Source organism: Lissotriton helveticus, chromosome 5_1 (assembly GCF_964261635.1).
Source record: "Lissotriton helveticus chromosome 5_1, aLisHel1.1, whole genome shotgun sequence".
NCBI classification, from domain to species: Eukaryota; Metazoa; Chordata; class Amphibia; order Caudata; family Salamandridae; genus Lissotriton; species Lissotriton helveticus.
In genome coordinates, this window is record NC_136065.1 from 2,086,597,123 (window position 1) to 2,086,615,210 (window position 18,088).

General features: G+C 51.7%; 1 protein-coding gene across 24 annotated transcripts in view; it reads left to right on the forward strand.

Annotated features, from left to right (window-relative positions):
- The window catches only part of GAPVD1 (GTPase activating protein and VPS9 domains 1), a 424,045-nt gene that overhangs the window by 296,146 nt on the left and 109,811 nt on the right, over positions 1-18,088 (forward strand). The gene's annotated exons all lie outside the window — the stretch shown is intronic.

The window sequence follows — 18,088 nt, forward strand, 5'->3', positions numbered from 1 at the left end:
ATGTTACGAAGACAGTCTTTCAGTGGGTCAAAAGTGGTCTGAGTAGGAGCATCATAGGAAAACAGAAGCTGAATGTCATCAGCATACGAGGTTGCCTTAATTCCTGACTGAGCAATAAGCTCAGCCAGGGGGGAAAAATAAACATTAAACAAAAGGGGGCAAAGTGAGGAGCCCTGAGGGACTCCCCACTTTAACGGACGACTATTGGAAGTGTAGGGTGGGGGTGAACACCGCCTGTGTCCGATTAGGTAGAAAGGAGGATACCCATTCCAAGGCCTTACCGTGAATACCTTTAGACCGCAGGCGGTCAAGCAGGACGGGGTGAGAAACTGTGTCGAATGCTGCCGAGAGATCAAGCAGCACCAACACCGCTCTCGAACCCCCATCCAGCTTCCATCGCACGGAATCAGTCATCTCTATTAAGGCAGACTCGGTACTACAACCTGGTCTGAATCCATGTTGCGAATCATGGAATAGACCATGTGTTTCAATGAAACCCGCTAGTTTCTGATGGACCAGCTTTTCAAGAACCTTGGCTGGGGCAGGCAACAAATAGATGGGCCCGTAGTTGGCCGGTTCATCTGGATCTGAGTTGATTTTTTTTAGAATCGGGACTAATTGGGCGTGTTTCCATGAATCCGGAAATATGCCTGTCCTAAGAGAGTCATTCCAGATGCCATTCAGTATCGGATTAAGAAGGGGGGCCAATGCTTTATATTGTTTGGCCGGCCAAGGGTCAAGTGGAGAGCCTGATCTACATTTTAAGAGTTCTGCCAAAGAGCGATCTAAGGTGATCTCCTCAAATTTTGAGAAAACCAGGGCAGATATTAAGTAATCTGCAGGTTTTTCTACAGAACCTGGGTTAGTCCCGCAAAGAAAAAATCTTAGATGGTTGCAATCTTTTCCTCGAAGTAGTCAGAGAGGCGGGTACAGAGGGACTGGGACACCGGGAATTGACTTTTAAGGGCCATAGGGTCGGTGAAGGTTCTTACTATGTTAAAGTTTTCCCTTGTGGATCCTTGTGCTTGATCAATTTTCTCCTCCAAGTGCTTTCTTTTATGGACAATTATCTTCTTCTGGTATTCTTTAAGAGATGTTTTATATTTCAGTTTACTTTCTGGGGAGTACGTATGTCTCCATTGTCGTTCCAGAAGTTTGCAAGCAGATTTACACTTGCGAAGTTCGTCAGAGTACCAGGGAGCGGAAGGGGCAGCTCGGAAGGTTTTAATGGGCCTCATAGGGGCAATAGAATCAATGGCAGAGGAAATCCAGTTGTTAACATTGGACAAACGAGAGTCCATGTCAGGTGCCTCAATAGGGGCGGCGGTTGGAAGATGTTTGGCTAAACTATCTGGGGTGATCTTATTCCAGTTACGGCCAGCCGTCTTGGCCGGTACCCTCGGTCTGGCTTGGTGAGATAGACAGATGGTAAACAGGATAAAAAAGTGGTCAGACCAGATCACTGGGTAGGGTTCTCTAACGGAAATATCCGCTAGGTTTGAGCAGATAAGATTGAGTGTGTGTCCAGCCATATGGGTAGGGAGGGAGACCAGTTGGTTTAATCCACCATCCATTAAGGTGGAAAGAAACTTAAGGCTGGTAAGGTCAGAAGCAACCTCCACATGGAGGTTAAAATCGCCAAGCAGAGTGAAGTTCGTATAGCGGGAGGTAGCCTGGAGCACAAAGTCCAAGAGAGCGGGAAGGGAAGATATCTTGGACTTAGGAGGGCGATATACTAGAAGGCCTGAACATGTGATATTTGGCGCCAATTTAATACAAAATGGTAATACTTCTATGGATTCAATTTGAGTATAGGAAAAGGAAGAAATTGTCCATTGCGACCTATAAATTATGGCCACGCCTCCTCCGTGATTATGACTTTGCCTATTAGCAAACAGAATGTTATAGTCAGGGGGAATAGCCAGACACAAGGCCGGATTAGATTCATCACCTAACCAAGTTTCCGGAAGGAAAAGAAGATCTCACTTGTCATCTGTCAGAGTCTGGGCTATATCGAGGGAGAGTTTCACCAAGGAACGGCAATTAATTAAACCCGCTTTAAGAGTAAGATTTTTCCTTTCAGGATTAGACCGGACTGATTCCTGTGTGAGTGAACATAGTCACAGGGTTACCTGATTCCTGTCCGGCATAGCAGGGCATGCACGGGTAGGAGGAAATAATGAGGTCTGATGGCCTGGAGTGCAAGAAGGCACAAAGTTTAGGTCTTAACATGAGTAAAGTGTCCCTACCATAACAGATGATGGAATGGGAACCAGATCCCACAGAGTCTCTGGCCGCGTCATGGTCGCGGACGGGCGCAGACGGGCAAGACTCTGGCGTGACTCCGACGCTGATACGGGGCGTCCGCTGACCGCATCTGCTGCGCGGAGGCATATCCGTCTCTTTTATACGCTGGAGACTAGAGCGCAAAAGGTGTAGCCTACCCCCAAGATGGACGCTGCTCTATTCCGAGGGCCGATGTGAGGTCCGAGTGTGTCAGCGCCTAACTCGGCTGATCACAGGAGTATCACCGGACTATCACAAATTATTGCAGGGAAGGGGCCCACGTGTGTCCTGGGATAAAGGTGAGCTTGTCTATGTAAGTTGTAAATCACTTAAGTTGCACAGTTAAAAGATGCCGATTTTTTAAAATAACACAAAGAGAATTTAATTGCTAGCGCTCTCAGGAGGTCCACACACACTGGCGAGACACAGCACAACCTCCCGGCTTCCGCCTCAGGAGGACACAACACGCAGCAAGGGCTCGCACTTGCTACTGAAGATCTTTTATGCGCTGGAGACTAGAGAGCAAAAGGTGTAGCCTACCCCCAAGATGGCCGCTGCTCTATTCCGAGGGCCGAGGTGAGGTCCGAGTGTGTCAGCGCCTAACTCGGCTGATCACAGGAGTATCACCGGACTATCACAAATTATTGCGGGGAAGGGGCCCACGCGTGTCCTGGGATAACGGTGAGCTTGTCTATGTAAGTTGTAAATCACTTAAGTTGCAGTTAAAAGATGCTGATTTTTTAAAATAACACAAAGAGAATTTAATTGCTAGCGCTCTCAGGAGGTCCACACACACTGGCGACACACAGCACAACCTCCCGGCTTCCGCCTCAGGAGGACACCACACGCAGCAAGCGTTCTTTCAGGGGAAATAATGCCAAAGGGAGGGGTAGAGGTGGAACGGCTAACACAGCTGCCCCTCCCAAACAGTGACTCCCTCTCTCTCAACAATACAGCAACTGTCAGGGGGCTTATGGAGGGGTTTCTGTAACAGTTGCGAAACCTCTTTTCAGACCAGTTGGTCCTGCCTATTGTGGAGCATGGTTACTGTTTGGAGCTCACTGCCACCCCACTGTTTCAGGTATTCTGCTCATACTCAGAACTGTGCACAGAGACCCAGGACCTCAGTGTATTGTGGTGGACCAAAAAACTCACCTTAGTACCAAGAACCCCTAACCGACTAGCATTAGCGTCACATTAGCTCTCCGTCCTATAGCGAAGCTACCAATAATTAAACAACCCAGAACATGCGACTTAGGTTACTCTCGGGAATGGTGGGAATCAAGAACACTCTTTCATTTGTCATTCTCATACCAGTCCACAACGTGAGTAAATAGAGACACAGAAAAGTTTAAAATGTTCATTTTAACGACGTGCTCTAAGATGCAGTATTTTTGCTAACATAAGCAGGCATATGATTAAAAATAATACGATCAACGTTGTTTCAATTCTATAAAAAACAAAGGGAGAAATCATATTAAAATGATAGTGGAAACAGGTCCTATAGTGCCTTGTGCACCACCCTCCCCAGCTAGGAACTAGGTTTTATAATAATGATAGACCTCTTAGGCTTGAATGGGAAACCCTCATACCTCTAAGATCAGCAGGAGTGAATCACATCAGAATCTGCGAAAGCTTTCTCTCTCTGAAAACCGATTTTCTCCAAGTGTCCTAATCATGCCTGCAGTGCAATATCTGAAAGAAACAGGTTAGTATTAGATTCCTTACCTTAGAATATCCCCAGGCGTCAGTCTGGATCCGGAAACTTTTGCGTAGCAGTACCCCTGCGCGTCGGTAGGCGTCGTCTGCAGGCGTCCCCTGCGGCTCCGCGTCGTCGGCGTCGTGCGCCGTGCGCCGTGATGACGTCGCTGGAGTATATAGACGCCGCCTCCGCGCGCTGACGTCAGTTCTTCTTTTTTCCGCGCCAGTTAGCGCAGATCCGAAGAGCAGTACTCCAGTCTTTTGACCTAGTGTTTGTTTAACTTAATCTTCTACGGTACCGGTAGGATGCCTGGGTTTAAGAGCTGCGACGAGTGCGACCGCATGATGTCGGTCACCGACCACCATCGACTCTGCCTCCGGTGTCTGGGCGCGGACCACGACGTGGAGTCCTGCGTCGACTGTCGGGCCTTGACTGGAAAAGCTAGGCGGGAGCGGTCCCGCAAGCTTCTCGAGCTCCGGGTGTCGGCCCCGCGTCGAGAGCGGTCCCGGTCCGGTCGGAGGTCGAGGGAGCGGTCTGGGGGCCCGAGCGGTTCGGGTGCTCCTGCCCCGGCGCCGCCGGTGGCTCCGGCCCCGGCGCCGCTGGTTCCCTCTGGTTCGTCGCCGGCTGGTCTCCCGGCCTCTCCGGCGTCGGTTCCTGTGGGACAACCCGTGGTACCGCCCCCGCGTGGTGCAGCGACTCCGCCGTCGGCTCCGGCCGGCGTCGGGTCACCTGCGCCGACGCCGCGCGGCGCCACCCCCCTTTCCTCCCCGACTCCGGACGCGGAGCCGGACCGGCGTCGATCGGCGCCGGATCCGACGCCGATGGGGCCCGTTGACCCCGATGTCTATATCGTCGACCCAGAATATGGGTATGACGAGGAGGAGTATGGAGAGGGTTGGGAGGGGTCTGAGGACCCTCTATCCCGTGCCTGCCAGTACGATGTGGACTGGGTAGGTGATCTGGGTGATGCCAGTGGCCTGGACGAGTCGCCCAACCCTGGGTTTGTCTCTCCGTCCCCTGTGGCGTCTGAGGCAGGTGCTGCCTATTCGGTGGTCCTGATGAGGGCTGCCAAGGCCTTACACCTTGAGCTCCCCGTCGCGAAGGTCAAACCGAATATTCTGACGGAAGTGTTTAAACCGCAGTCATGCCCCCAGGAGCCTCTGCTGCCGTTTAATGAGGCCCTGACGGATGTCCTTCTGGGCACCTGGTCCAGGCCCGCTTCTGGTGCGCCGGTTGACCGGAACGTTGCCAGGCGCCACCGTCCATGCTCGGACGACCCTGCCTTCCTATCCACCCATCCCTCCCCGGAGAGTCTGGTGATCCAGGCCTCCACTTCACAGTCCGCATTCCCGTCGGCTCCGCCCGACCGGGAATCAAAGAGGTACGACCAATTTGGTAAAAAAGTATTTTCCTCTTTGAGCGCTGGACTGCGGTCTTGTAACACCGCGTGCCTCTTGGGTCGCTACACCCACTCCCTGTGGGATACGGTCGAAGAGTGTTTGCCGCAATGCCCCCAGGAAGTGCGGGACAAGCTCACCCGGGCCTTGGTTGAAGGCCGGGATGCGGCGCGGTACTCGATCCGTTGTGGTCTGGACACAACGGACTCACTGGGACGGGCCATGTCCACTACGGTGGCGATTCGTCGCCATGCCTGGCTGAGATCTGCCAACTTCTCGCCAGACGTCCAAAATACGCTCATGGACATGCCATTTGATGGCAGTCGCCTGTTTGGTGACAAAGCGGACCACGCGCTGGAGCGCTTCAAGGACTCCAGGGTCACGGCCAAGTCCTTGGGTCTCTCGACCCAGCGCCAGCAGACGGGTTCGTTTCGGCCCTTTCGTGGCCAAGGGAGGGGAGGTCCCACACGTGCTGCCAGCCACGCGACGCAGAGCGCTCCCCAGCGCGGTGGCGCCCGTGGTTTCCGCCGTGGTGGCGGTAGAGGCCAGCGTCGTGGTCAGTCCACGCCCCCCTCCGCTGCTGCATCCAAGCCTTCCTAGTCCGAGCTTTCGGGCTCACGTGATGCCAGTGGGTGGCAGGGTTCGCCATCACCACTCCCGCTGGCGCGCGATAACATCGGACAGGTGGGTGCTGCAGCTTGTCCGAAGGGGCTATGCCCTCCCCTTCGAGTCCGCTCCTCCAGCCATGCCACCGCAGAACCACCGTGTGTCGGGGGACCACTTGACACTTCTGCAGGAGGAAGTTACGGCCCTCTTGGCCAAGGGGGCCATCGAGCGCGTTCCTGGGCCAGAAGTAGGGTGTGGTTGCTACTCCCACTACTTTCTGGTACCCAAGAAGGACAAGGGAGGCCTGCGTCCTATCTTGGATCTACGGGACGTCAACGGCTTCCTCCGGAAGGAGAAGTTCAAGATGTTGACTTTGGCTCAGGTCTTGGCTGCTCTAGACCCACAAGACTGGATGGTAGCGTTGGACTTGCGGGATGCGTATTTTCACATCCCCGTCCTGCCGGCCCACCGGCGTTACCTGCGGTTCACGGTAGGCCACGGGCACTTTCAGTTCATCGTGCTCCCATTCGGCCTTACCAGCGCCCCACGGGTGTTCACGAAAGTGATGGCGGTGGTCGCAGCTCATCTGCGCCGGTTAGGGGTTTCAGTCTTCCCCTACCTCGACGACTGGCTGTTGAAGGCGGGCTCGCCCCAGACAGTCGTCCACCACCTTCAGATGACGGCAGACCTCCTGCACGAGCTGGGGTTTTCCATCAATGTGCCGAAATCACACCTGTGTCCCTCTCAAAAGCTCCTTTTCATCGGAGCGGTTCTCGACTCGGCGCAGTTTCGGGTTTATCCTCCGGAACGGCGGGTCCGGGATATTCAGGCTCTGATTCCCATCTTTCAGCCGTTATCCCGGGTTTCGGTCAGGTTGACGCTGCGGCTTCTGGGGCTGATGGCCTCCTGCATCCTTCTGGTGCATCACGCCAGATGGCGGATGCGGGCTCTGCAGTGGGACCTGAAGTTTCAGTGGGCCCAGCATCAGGGCAACCTATCCGACCATGTCCTGATCTCGGAGGGCACTGCGCGACAGTTGCAGTGGTGGCTTACGGACCGCGATTGGGTCAGGGGCAGATCCCTCTCCCTTCCCCAACCGGAGCACGTGGTTGTGACGGACGCGTCCCTCCAGGGCTGGGGTGGCCACTTGGGAGAGGCGGAGATCAGAGGCCTCTGGTCTCCGGCGGAGTCCCGGCTCCATATCAACATGTTGGAGCTGCGGGCGATTCGCCTAGCACTGAAGGCATTCCTCCCCTTTGTCAACGGGAGTGTAGTGCAGGTGTTCACGGACAACACCACCGCCATGTGGTACTGCAACAAACAAGGCGGTGTGGGGTCGTGGACCCTTTGCCAGGAGGCTCTGCGCCTCTGGCAATGGCTGGAACGTCAGGGCGTGACTCTGACGGTTCAACACCTGGCAGGTTCTCTGAACGCCAGGGCGGACGAACTCAGCCGTCGGTGCTCGGTGGATCACGAATGGCGTCTGAACTCGGATGTGGCGAGAGGCCTCTTTCAGCAATGGGGAGAGCCTTGGTTAGATCTATTCGCCACAGAAGAGAACGCGCAATGTCATCAGTTCTGCGCGTTGGAGTTTCCAAGACGGCACTCGCTCGGCGACGCCTTTCGGCGCGAGTGGAGTTGCGGTCTGTTGTACGCCTTTCCGCCTATACCACTTCTGCCCAGAGTGCTGAAGAAGATCAGGCGCGACCGGGCCCAAGTTATCCTTGTGGCTCCGGACTGGGCTCGAAGGTACTGGTATCCCGAGCTACTCAGCATGACAGTCGGTCCCTCGATCCGCCTGCCCCTTCAGGAGGACCTTCTGTCGCAGCAGCAGGGGACGGTCCTCCACCCGAACCTGTCCAGTCTCCACCTCCATGCGTGGAGATTGAGCGGCGACAGTTGAGGCCATTTGACTTGCCTCCTGAAGTCTGTGATGTCATTCTGGCAGCCAGGCGTCCCTCCACGAAGTCGGTATACGCCTGCCGGTGGAACAGATTTGTGGCATGGTGCACAGCAAAGGCTGTGGATCCCCTTTCTGCCCCTCTTTCCGAGGTTCTCCTCTTCCTTCTTTCTCTTGCCCAGCAGGGCTCTGCTCTGGGCACTATCAAGGGCTACCTTTCTGCCCTTTCCGCCTTCTTAAGGCTACCTGATCAGCCATCTTTATTCAAGTCCCCTATTGTGTTAAGATTCTTGAAGGGCATCACGCACATGTATCCTCCAACCCCGTTCGTGATGCCTCAGTGGGACTTGAACCTGGTTTTGACTTTCCTGATGTGCGCTCCCTTTGAGCCCCTTCATTCCTGTCCTCTCCGTCTTCTCACCTTAAAGACGGCCTTCCTGGTAGCCATCACCTCTGCCAGGAGAGTGAGTGAGCTCCAGGCTCTTTCTATTCAACCTCCTTTCTTGTCTGTTCATCCTGATAAGGTGGTTCTTCGGACTCGACCTTCTTTCCTGCCCAAGGTAGTCTCTGCTTTTCACATTGGGCAGTCCATCACCTTGCCCTCCTTCTTCCCGCCTCCGCATCCTTCAAAGGATGAAGAGCGGCTCCATCGTCTGGACCCAAAACGTGCGCTTTCATTCTATATGGATCGCACACGCCAGTTCCGGGTGGATGACCAACTGTTTGTTGGCTACGTGGGTGAGAAGAAGGGAAGGGCGGTACAGAAACGGACCATCTCTCGGTGGGTCGTCCTGTGCATCAAAGCATGCTACTCTTTGGCTCGGAAGGAGCCTCCTGTTGGGCTGAGGGCCCATTCCACTCGGGCCACGGCGGCTACTACTGCCCTGGGCCGGGGAGTCCCTTTGCAGGACATTTGCCAGGCGGCCACGTGGGCCTCGCTGCACACCTTTGCGAGGCACTACTGCCTGGACAGTCAAGTCCGGAGGGACGGCTTCTTTGGCCGTTCGGTCCTCCAGGACTTTCTGGTGTAGGTTGTATTGGTTCGCAGACCCACCACCGGGGTTGGTATTGCTGGGGTATCTATTCTAAGGTAAGGAATCTAATACTAACCTGTTTCTTTCAGATGAACAAGTTACTTACCTTCGGTAACGATATATCTGTAAGAAACAGTAGTTAGTATTAGATTCCTTACCGCCCCACCCATCCTCCCCGTTCTGCGAACTGATACCTAGGGTTAAGGACATCCCTTTCAGGGCCCTAGTTTCAAATGGCACCAGTGTTAGTTCTCACATGGCTCTGCGTGTTCTGGCGCGGAAAAGCTGTGTGCAAAGAACTGACGTCAGCGCGCGGAGGCGGCGTCTATATACTCCAGCGACGTCATCACGGCGCACGACGCCGACGACGCGGAGCCGCAGGGGACGCCTGCAGACGACGCCTACCGACGCGCAGGGGTACTGCTACGCAAAAGTTTCCGGATCCAGACTGACGCCTGGGGATATTCTAAGGTAAGGAATCTAATACTAACTACTGTTTCTTACAGATATATCGTTACCGAAGGTAAGTAACTTGTTCATTAAAGGCGCTAGAATTTCAGTTAGCTGCAGCTATGTGCATGTTGTGTCTAGAGCGTGGGCCATCAGCCCGAATAACAGCTATAACCTTGGAGGCTTCTGCACACACTGAGGTCGCGATGCAAGTCTAGGGATGTTGAAAACACGCCTTTCTCATATGAAGATTTTCAAGCAGTCTAACGTACAACAACAGTTACATGCAGTGTTGTGTGCAAAAGCTGCAAAATGTCAAAATGGCGCTTGAACGTCTAATAAGCTTATGCTAACATAGCAATGTGTGCACACAGGGCCCTGCCTTCACTACACCACCAAACATCCTACCACGCAAACACTTCCTTTCCCCTCCACACTAACACCTCCTCCACAAACGAGGCTCAGGTGTGTACTACTCCCTGTATTTTCGAATTCCAAAAAAGAACTGGACTCTCAGGCCCATTCTAGACCTTCAGCATCTCAACAGGTACACCTTATCAAAGGTTTTTCCATAAGGACTAGCTACTGGATGTAATGGCACTTCTGCGACAGGGTGACTTCATGGTCACCCTCGACCTGAAGAACACATTTTTCCACATCCCAATCCACCCAGTGCCTTGATGCTACCTTAGATTTGTGGTAAGTGACCAACCCTACCAATTCAAGTGTCTATCCGTTAGGGTTACCACTGCTCCCAGGGTTTTTACCAAATGCCTGGCTGTGGGCGAGCCTCATCTCGGCGGAACGGCATCCATGTATTCCCGTACCTCAATGACTGTCTGTTAAAAAGCTCAAGCAAACACCACTGCCTCGCGCATAGACAGATCACTTGAGATCTACTTTGCAATCTGGGCTTCTCCATCAATGTGGGAAAATCTCATCTGCAGCCACTGCAGATTCAACCCTTCCTAGGGTCTTAAACTCAGTTACCAGAAAGGCTTATCCCTGTCTTGCTAGAGTTTAAACTTTTCAGTCCCTGTTGCCTTTTTTTTCAGCAAAACCATCATGTAACGGTACATACATTCATGTTTCTCCTTGGTTTGATGGCTTCCTGCAGTGGTGTAGTACCATAGTTCCATATGCCCAGCTACACATGCGTCCACTCCAAGAGTTCCTAGCAACACACTGCTCGCAAGGGGAGGGCCAATGGGACGCTCTAGTGCTGATAAAGGCCAGCACCCATCACTCTCTGTAACAGTTGGTTGCGGGGCAGGCCTTTCCTGGATCCCATTCCGCAAGTGACCATTACCACAGACACCTCTCTCGTTGGTTGAGGGTGCATCTACAGGACATCACTGTTTAAAGGTTATGGACTCCTCTCCAGCAGACACGTCACATAAACTAACTGAAGCTTTTGGCGGACTATTTGCGCTCAAATTATCATTCTGCCACATTCACCACAAAACAGTCCTGAGCAAAACAGACAACATGGCTGCCATGTACGACTTTAAGAAACCGGGTGGGACTCACTCCTCTGAACTGGCGAGGTTAGCGCAGAGCATTTGGTGATGGGCAATTCACCACAAGGTCCATCTGGTGGAGGAGTATCTGCTGGGAGTGGACAACTACTTTGCCAACTTGTTCAGCAGGATGCAGCAAGAGGTCCACAAGTGAGAACGCCTCCAAGGAGTCTTGCTCCATTACTTTCAGCAATGGAGGTTCCCTGACATAGATCTGTTCGCAACTGCCGAAAACAACAAATGCCCAAGCTTCACTTACAGGTTTCCACACCCGTAGTCTGAGAGTGCACTGTGGATTAATTGGTCGGGGATATTTGCCTACTCTTTTTCGTCTCTTCCCCCTCATTCCGTACATGGTTCGGAAGTTCTGGCAGACCTCCCTCACCTTAATTCAGGTGGCTCCCACATCGGCCAGTCCGCCTTGGTTCACAACTGTTCTCGAACTCTCTGTAGTTCCTCACAAGAAGCTCCCTTACTGGTTGGACCGCCTCACACAACACCAGGGGACCCGAGATGCCCCAAACAACTCGACCTAACAATCTGGCTCCTGAGGTCCTAGAGTATGAATACCTCAATTTACTCCCTGGGTGCATGATCATCTTCGTCCCACTACTAGGGCTTGCTATGCGGCAAAGTGGAATAGGTTTGTCCAGTACGGTATAACCAAACAAATTGGTCCTCTAAAACCCAAATTACAAGACATTGTCCGCAACGTGTTGTATCAACAATGCTCAGGATTGACTTACACATCTATTCGCCTGCATTTAGCTACTGTGGCACCATACTTACAGAACAGGGAACACTCTTCTTTGTTCAGAGTCCCTGTTATTAAAGCTTTCATGGAAGGTCTCAAAAGATTTATCCCTCCCAGAGTACCCCCAGTACCATCTTGGAATCTTAAAGCACTTACAAGAATTATGGAGACTCCATTTGAGCCCCCTCATTCTTGGCCTCTACAATTTCTATCTTTGAAGTAAAGTAAAGTCCAGTCCACATTTGTAAAGCGCACAATCACCCGTAAGGGTCTCTAGGCGCTGGGGGGCCGTCGGGAAGATTAAGCGAGCTATTGCCCAGAGTCACATGGTGCTGGGCTGACCTGCCGCCGGAGCCGGGGATCGAACCGTGGTCCCCAGATTCCAGCGTCAGTCGCCCTGGCCGCGGCGCCACACCTCTGCCCGTAGGTGGCCTTCTTAGTCGCCATTGCCTTCCTTAAACAGGTAAGCGGGATTTAAGTGCTCACATTAGAGGAATCTTTTTTTAAGGTTCATGCTGACAAGATAGTCCTTGGGACTAATCCAAAATTCCTAACCAAGGTGATCTTTTCTTGCCGCTTTAACCAGACCATAGAGCTGCCACTGTTCTTTCCACGTCCAAACTCAGTAGCAGAGCAGGCACTTCACACACGAGATGTAAAAGAGGCCTGATTTTTCTACCTTGTTAGAGCAAAACCATTGCGCAAAACACAACAGCTATTTGTGGCCTTCTAAAAACCACACAAAGAGGCTGCCATTTTAAAAGCAGGAATACCGTACCTAGTTAATTGTATGCCAAAGCCAAAATGCAGCTCCATGTACTTCCAAGGCCGCATTCTTCATGTAAAAAGGCAGCCTCAATGGCATTTTTAGGCAATATTCCAATAGCTGAGCTCTGTAAAGCAGCTACCTCGTCCACACCGCCACCTTCACCAAACACTATAAGTTAAGTTCTAGAATTTGTATAGCGCACTACTCACCCAGAGGGTCTTAAGGCGCTTTAGGGCGGGAGGTGATTTATTTATCGAATATCCAGGTTTTTAGTTGTTTTCTGAAGGAGAGGTGGTTCTGAGTGAGGCGGAGGTGGGTGGGGAGAGAATTCCAGGTCTTTGCCGCTAAGTAGGAGAAGGATCTTCCGCCCATGGTGGATCTGTGGATGCGCGGAATTGCGGCGAGGTCTTGATTGGACGATCGTAGTTGGCGGGAGGGGGTGTAGAAGGATAGACGCGTGTTGAGGCATTCGGGTCCTAGGTCGTAGAGGGCTTTGTGTGCGTGGGTGAGAAGACGGAACGTTATTCTCTTGTTGACAGGAAGCCAGTGGAGGTCTTTCAGGTGGTTGGAAATGAGAGCTTGCCGAGGGATGTCTAAAATGAGTCTGCCTGAGGCGTTTTGTATGCGTTGGAGTTTTTTCTGAAGTCTGGCTGTGGTTCCGGCATAAAGGGTGTTGCCGTAATCCAGTCGGACTTGTGACCAGTGCGTGGGTGACTGTTTTTCTTGTTTCGGTGGGGATCCAACGGAAGATTTTTTTGAGCATTCGTAAGATGTTGAAGCAGGATGATGATACGGCGTTGACTTGTCTGGTCATCGAGAGGGAGGAGTCAAGGATGAAGCCAAGGTTACGTGCGTGGTCCTTAGGTGTGGGTGCCGTTCCGAGGGCCGGTGGCCACCAGGAGTCGTCCCAGGCAGAGGGGGATGATCCTAAGATGAGGACTTCTGTTTTTTCCGAGTTTAGTTTTAGACGACTGTTCTTCATCCACTCGGCTACTTCTTTCATTCCTTCGTGTAAGTTGGTTTTGGCGGTGTTTGGGTCTTTGGTGAGGGAGAGGATCAGCTGGGTGTCGTCCGCGTAGGAGATGATGTTGAGGTTATGCTGGCGCGCGATGGATGCGAGGGGGCTCATGTATACGTTGAAGAGGGTGGGGCTGAGAGATGATCCTTGTGGCACGCCGCAGATGACTTCGGTGGCCTCTGATTTGAAAGGGGGGAGGCGGACTCTCTGGGTTCTTCCGAAGAGGAACGATATGATCCAGTCCAATGCCTTTGCTTGTACTCCGATGTTGCTGAGGCGTTGTATGAGGGTGCTATGACAGACTGTGTCGAAGGCTGCGGAGAGGTCAAGTAAGATGAGAGCAACTGTTTCTCCGTTGTCCAATAGTGTTCGGATGTCATCTGTTGCTGCGATGAGGGCGGTTTCAGTGCTGTGTTTGGCTCGGAATCCTGATTGAGAGGAGTCGAGGGATTTGTTGTATTCGAGGAAGGTGGCGAGCTGACTGTTGACAGCTTTTTCGATGACTTTGGCGGGGAATGGGAGGAGCGAGATGGGGCGGTAGTTCTTGAGTTCATTTGGGTCAGCCGTGGGTTTCTTCAGAAGGGCGCTGAGTTCGGCGTGTTTCCAGATTTCCGGGAAGGTGGCGGAGTTGAGGGAGCAGTTGACATCTCGGAGATGGGGTGCGATGATGGAATCTGCTTTGTTGAAGATGTGGTGGGGACAAGGGTCGGTTGGCGATCCTGAGTGGATGGAGTTCATCAGGTGGATGGTGTCTTCAGTGGTGATTGGGTTCCAGGCGCGAAGGTTATTGGAGGGTGTTGTTGGTTCGGAGGTGGGTGGAGTGGGCTGGTTTTCGGATTGGTTTTGAAAGCTGTTGTGTATTTCGGCGATTTTGTTGTGGAAAAATGAAGATAAAGAGTCGCAGAGATCTTGGGAGGGGGTGATGTCGTTATTGCCTGCGGAGGGCTTAGTCAATTCTTTGACGATGTTGAATAGTTCCTTGCTGTTTTGGGCATTGTTGTCAAGTCGATCCTTGAATGCTGATTTCTTGGTGGATCGGATGAGTTGGTGGTGCTTGCGGGTAGCGTTCTTGAAGGAGGCCAGGTTGTCAGAGGTAGGGTTTTTTCTCCATGTTTTCTCGAGGGTACGACAGAGCTTCTTGGATTTCTTAAAGTCATCGTTGAACCAGGGGGCTTTTTTGCTACCTTGCTTGATTTGATGATTTCTCCAGGGTGCCAGTTCGTTGGCGCTGTGGGTGATCCATTGAGTGAGGTCGGTGGCAGCTTGGTTTGGGTCCGATGAATTGGTAGGGGGGTTTTGTTGAAGCAACGAGAAAAGCTGGTCGGAGGTGATTTTGTTCCAGTTTCTTCGGGGAATTGGTTGTGGGGTGTTGTGGGTCTTGGTCTTTTTGTAGGTGAAGTGGACGCATCTGTGGTCAGTCCAATGGAGGGCTGTGGTGTGATCGAAGGAGATGTTTGCTGGAGGTGAAGATAGCGTCAAGCGTGTGTCCGGCAGAGTGGGTGGGGGTGTTAACAAGTTGTTTGAGTCCGAGATTGGCCAGGTTGTCCAGGAGGGTGGTGGTGGTGTTGTCGTTTTTCTTGTCCAGGTGGAAGTTGAGGTCTCCTAGTAGAATGTAGTCCTCGGAGGTGAGGGCGTGTGGGCTGATGAAGTCAGGGATGTCTTAACTGAATTGTGAGCGGGGTCCTGGGGGTCTGTAGATGAGGGTGCCTCTGAGTGTGGTTTTGGGGTCGGTGTGAATTTGGAAGTGAAGGTGCTCGGCGGTAGCGAGGTTATCGTCCGGACTGGTCGTGATGCGAATGGTGTTCTTATGGACAATGGCGATACCTCCTCCTGTTTGGTTGATGCGATCCTTTCGGATGATTTTGTAGGTCTCCGGGATGGCTATGGAGATGTCAGGGGCTGATGAGGCGTTCATCCATGTTTCTGTGAGGAAGGCGACGTCCGGAGAAGTAGTGTCGAGTAGGTTCCAGGTTCGATGGAGTGTCTGTGGACTGAGCGGGTGTTGATCAGGATGCACTTTAGGTGGTTATTGTTCGTGCTTTGTTTGGGGTTAGTGGTTGTGATCTGGTTTCTGATGCAGTCGAACTTGCAGGAGTGGCAGGTGAAGGATCCATGGGTGTTTCCTGGGGCGGCTTGGAAGCAGTTTGGGAGTCGGCCGGGGTTAAGTGCTGAGAGGGTAGCTGCGTCATATGTTATGCGGGTGGAGTGGGTCTTGCGGGGGTCAGGGGGTCTGGCGCTGGGCGCGGTCCAGGCGCGGACGGGCGTAGACGGGCTTACCTTTGGCGCACCTTCGGCGCGCATGGGGCGCGATCGCTGCGCGCAAAGGCATCTGTCATATGTGGATAGTGGAAGGGGAGGGGCGAGGGAGGGTCAGCTGGGAGGCGGGGAGCGGGGTGGAGATCAGGGCAGGGAGGCTCAAACGACAACAAACAAAATGGCTGCAAGCCAATAATAAAACCGGACTGGGGCACGATAGGCAAATGCACGAGGCTAATGGCAGTGGCGTCGGCACAATCAGGCAAATTAAATCAGCAGGCAGCAATCTTAACAGTTGGACTAGCGCACCCTGGCAATAAGCGCTGCTATCAGGTCTATCTTAGCGAAAAGCAAATAGTTATGCAGGTTATTAAATAAGGTCTGATAATTATGCAGGCAATCTATTTATATTAAATAAGTTCTGCAGGCTCAAGCAGTGCAGTGCGAGATCGCTACTGTACCAGGGCAGGTGAAGGCGTGGATCAGCTTGTGGAGTGTGGATGTCATGGTGAGACCCTCATTCTATCTTTGAAGGTGGCCTTGTTAGTCGCCATTGCCTTCCTTAAACAGGTAAGCGGGATTTAAGTGCTCACTTTAGAGGAATCTTTTTTTAAGGTTCAGGCTGACAAGATAGTCCTTGGGACTAATCCAAAATTCCTAACCAAGGTGATCTTTTCTTGCCGCTTTAACCAGACCATAGAGCTGCCACTGTTCTTTCCACGTCCAAACTCAGTAGCAGAGCAGGCACTTCACACGCGAGATGTAAAAGAGGCCTGATTTTCTACCTTGTTAGAGCAAAACCATTGCGCAAAACACAACAGCTATTTGTGGCCTTCTAAAAACCACACAAAGAGGCTGCCATTTTAAAAGCAGGAATACCGTACCTAGTTAATTGTATGCCAAAGCCAAAATGCAGCTCCATGTACTTCCAAGGCCGCATTCTTCATGTAAAAAGGCAGCCTCAATGGCATTTTTAGGCAATATTCCAATAGCTGAGCTCTGTAAAGCAGCTACCTCGTCCACACCGCCACCTTCACCAAACACTATTGTGTGGATGTCCTGGTGAGACAGCAAACCCAAGTGGGCTAAGCTGTCCTGCATATACTTTTCTAATGCTCTGCAACATTCTCCTGCTAGCCCCTGCCTTAGAGACAAAACTGTTTAAGTCTATGCACAGCATGTGTCTCTATTGTTTCACATGCCACGAATGGAAAATGTTACCTATCCTGTAAGCATCGGTTTGTGGCATCTAGTGCTGTAGATTCAAATGCGCCACCCTCCTCCCCGGAAGCCTTTGTTTGTTGCTGATAGCTTTCCTCTCTTTCCACTGTTCTTTTCTATTGCATGGACATCTTTATGCTTTCTTATGCTCTATCTCCATCCTTACCCGCCGTACGGGAAAACAGTCTGTATATGGAATTGATGCCCATACTTAATGCCAACTAAGGGAGAAGTCAATATACCTTGTGACTCAAAAGACTTCTTCGAACAAAAACAAGTTGTGCATGTCTGAGCCCAACAATAGATAGCAGGAGTATGCACAGTATGCAAATCTGCAGCATTGCATGCCACGACAAGATAATTACAGGGTAAGTAACATTTTCCTTCTGGTTTATACTCTATATAGCTGCAAATTCCTCGTCAGTTCCACCATCCTCCCCTTTCCTGAAGGAAAATGTAACTCCTTATAAAAAAGATGACCGTTTAGTTTGTTGCACTGCACCTATTTTCATGTAGATGTTGTTCTTGTCCCCGCCTCGAAAGACTTACTTAAAAAGAGATGAGAACTGACATCAGGGTGCCAGGGTGGTCACAATAAGGTCCCAGTGATGTCACCACGGCTCCGTTTCTGGTGTCTAGTCAGAGCCAGTGCCTTCTGACTGCGCCAGAGAGCTATTTCGAGGTTTCCAAGTCCAGACTGGCACCTTGGATAAGTGAGGAATCTGCCGGTAGATGGAGTATCCAGCAGAAAGATAGTTACCAAAGGGAAGTAATTTTTCCTTATACTTCTGCTATATTTCCAGGACATCACAGTAGATGACAGTGTTACCTAATATTTCAGTTAGAGGGTCTTGTGAATATAAATGCATGGTATGTGTGTCTGTGTAGATCTATCACTTAAGTTACTTTAACAGGGTATTACCTTAAGAAGGTGATATGCAATCATGATGTTTGAATGAACAGAAGGGATGCACATGTAGTATCGCTCCTATATAAGAAGCATTTGCTGTTGTACTTTAGGTCCAGAGACGTTCTCAGATTCTTTTTGGATGGACCTAGGGCTAAGGAATAAGTGATTTATGGGGTTCTACAGGTAAGATGGTAGAGTAGAGGTGTGGCTTGTTCTGTGGATGGAGAGGTGCATGGTTGCAGCTGTCCATTCCGTCAGAGCCTTT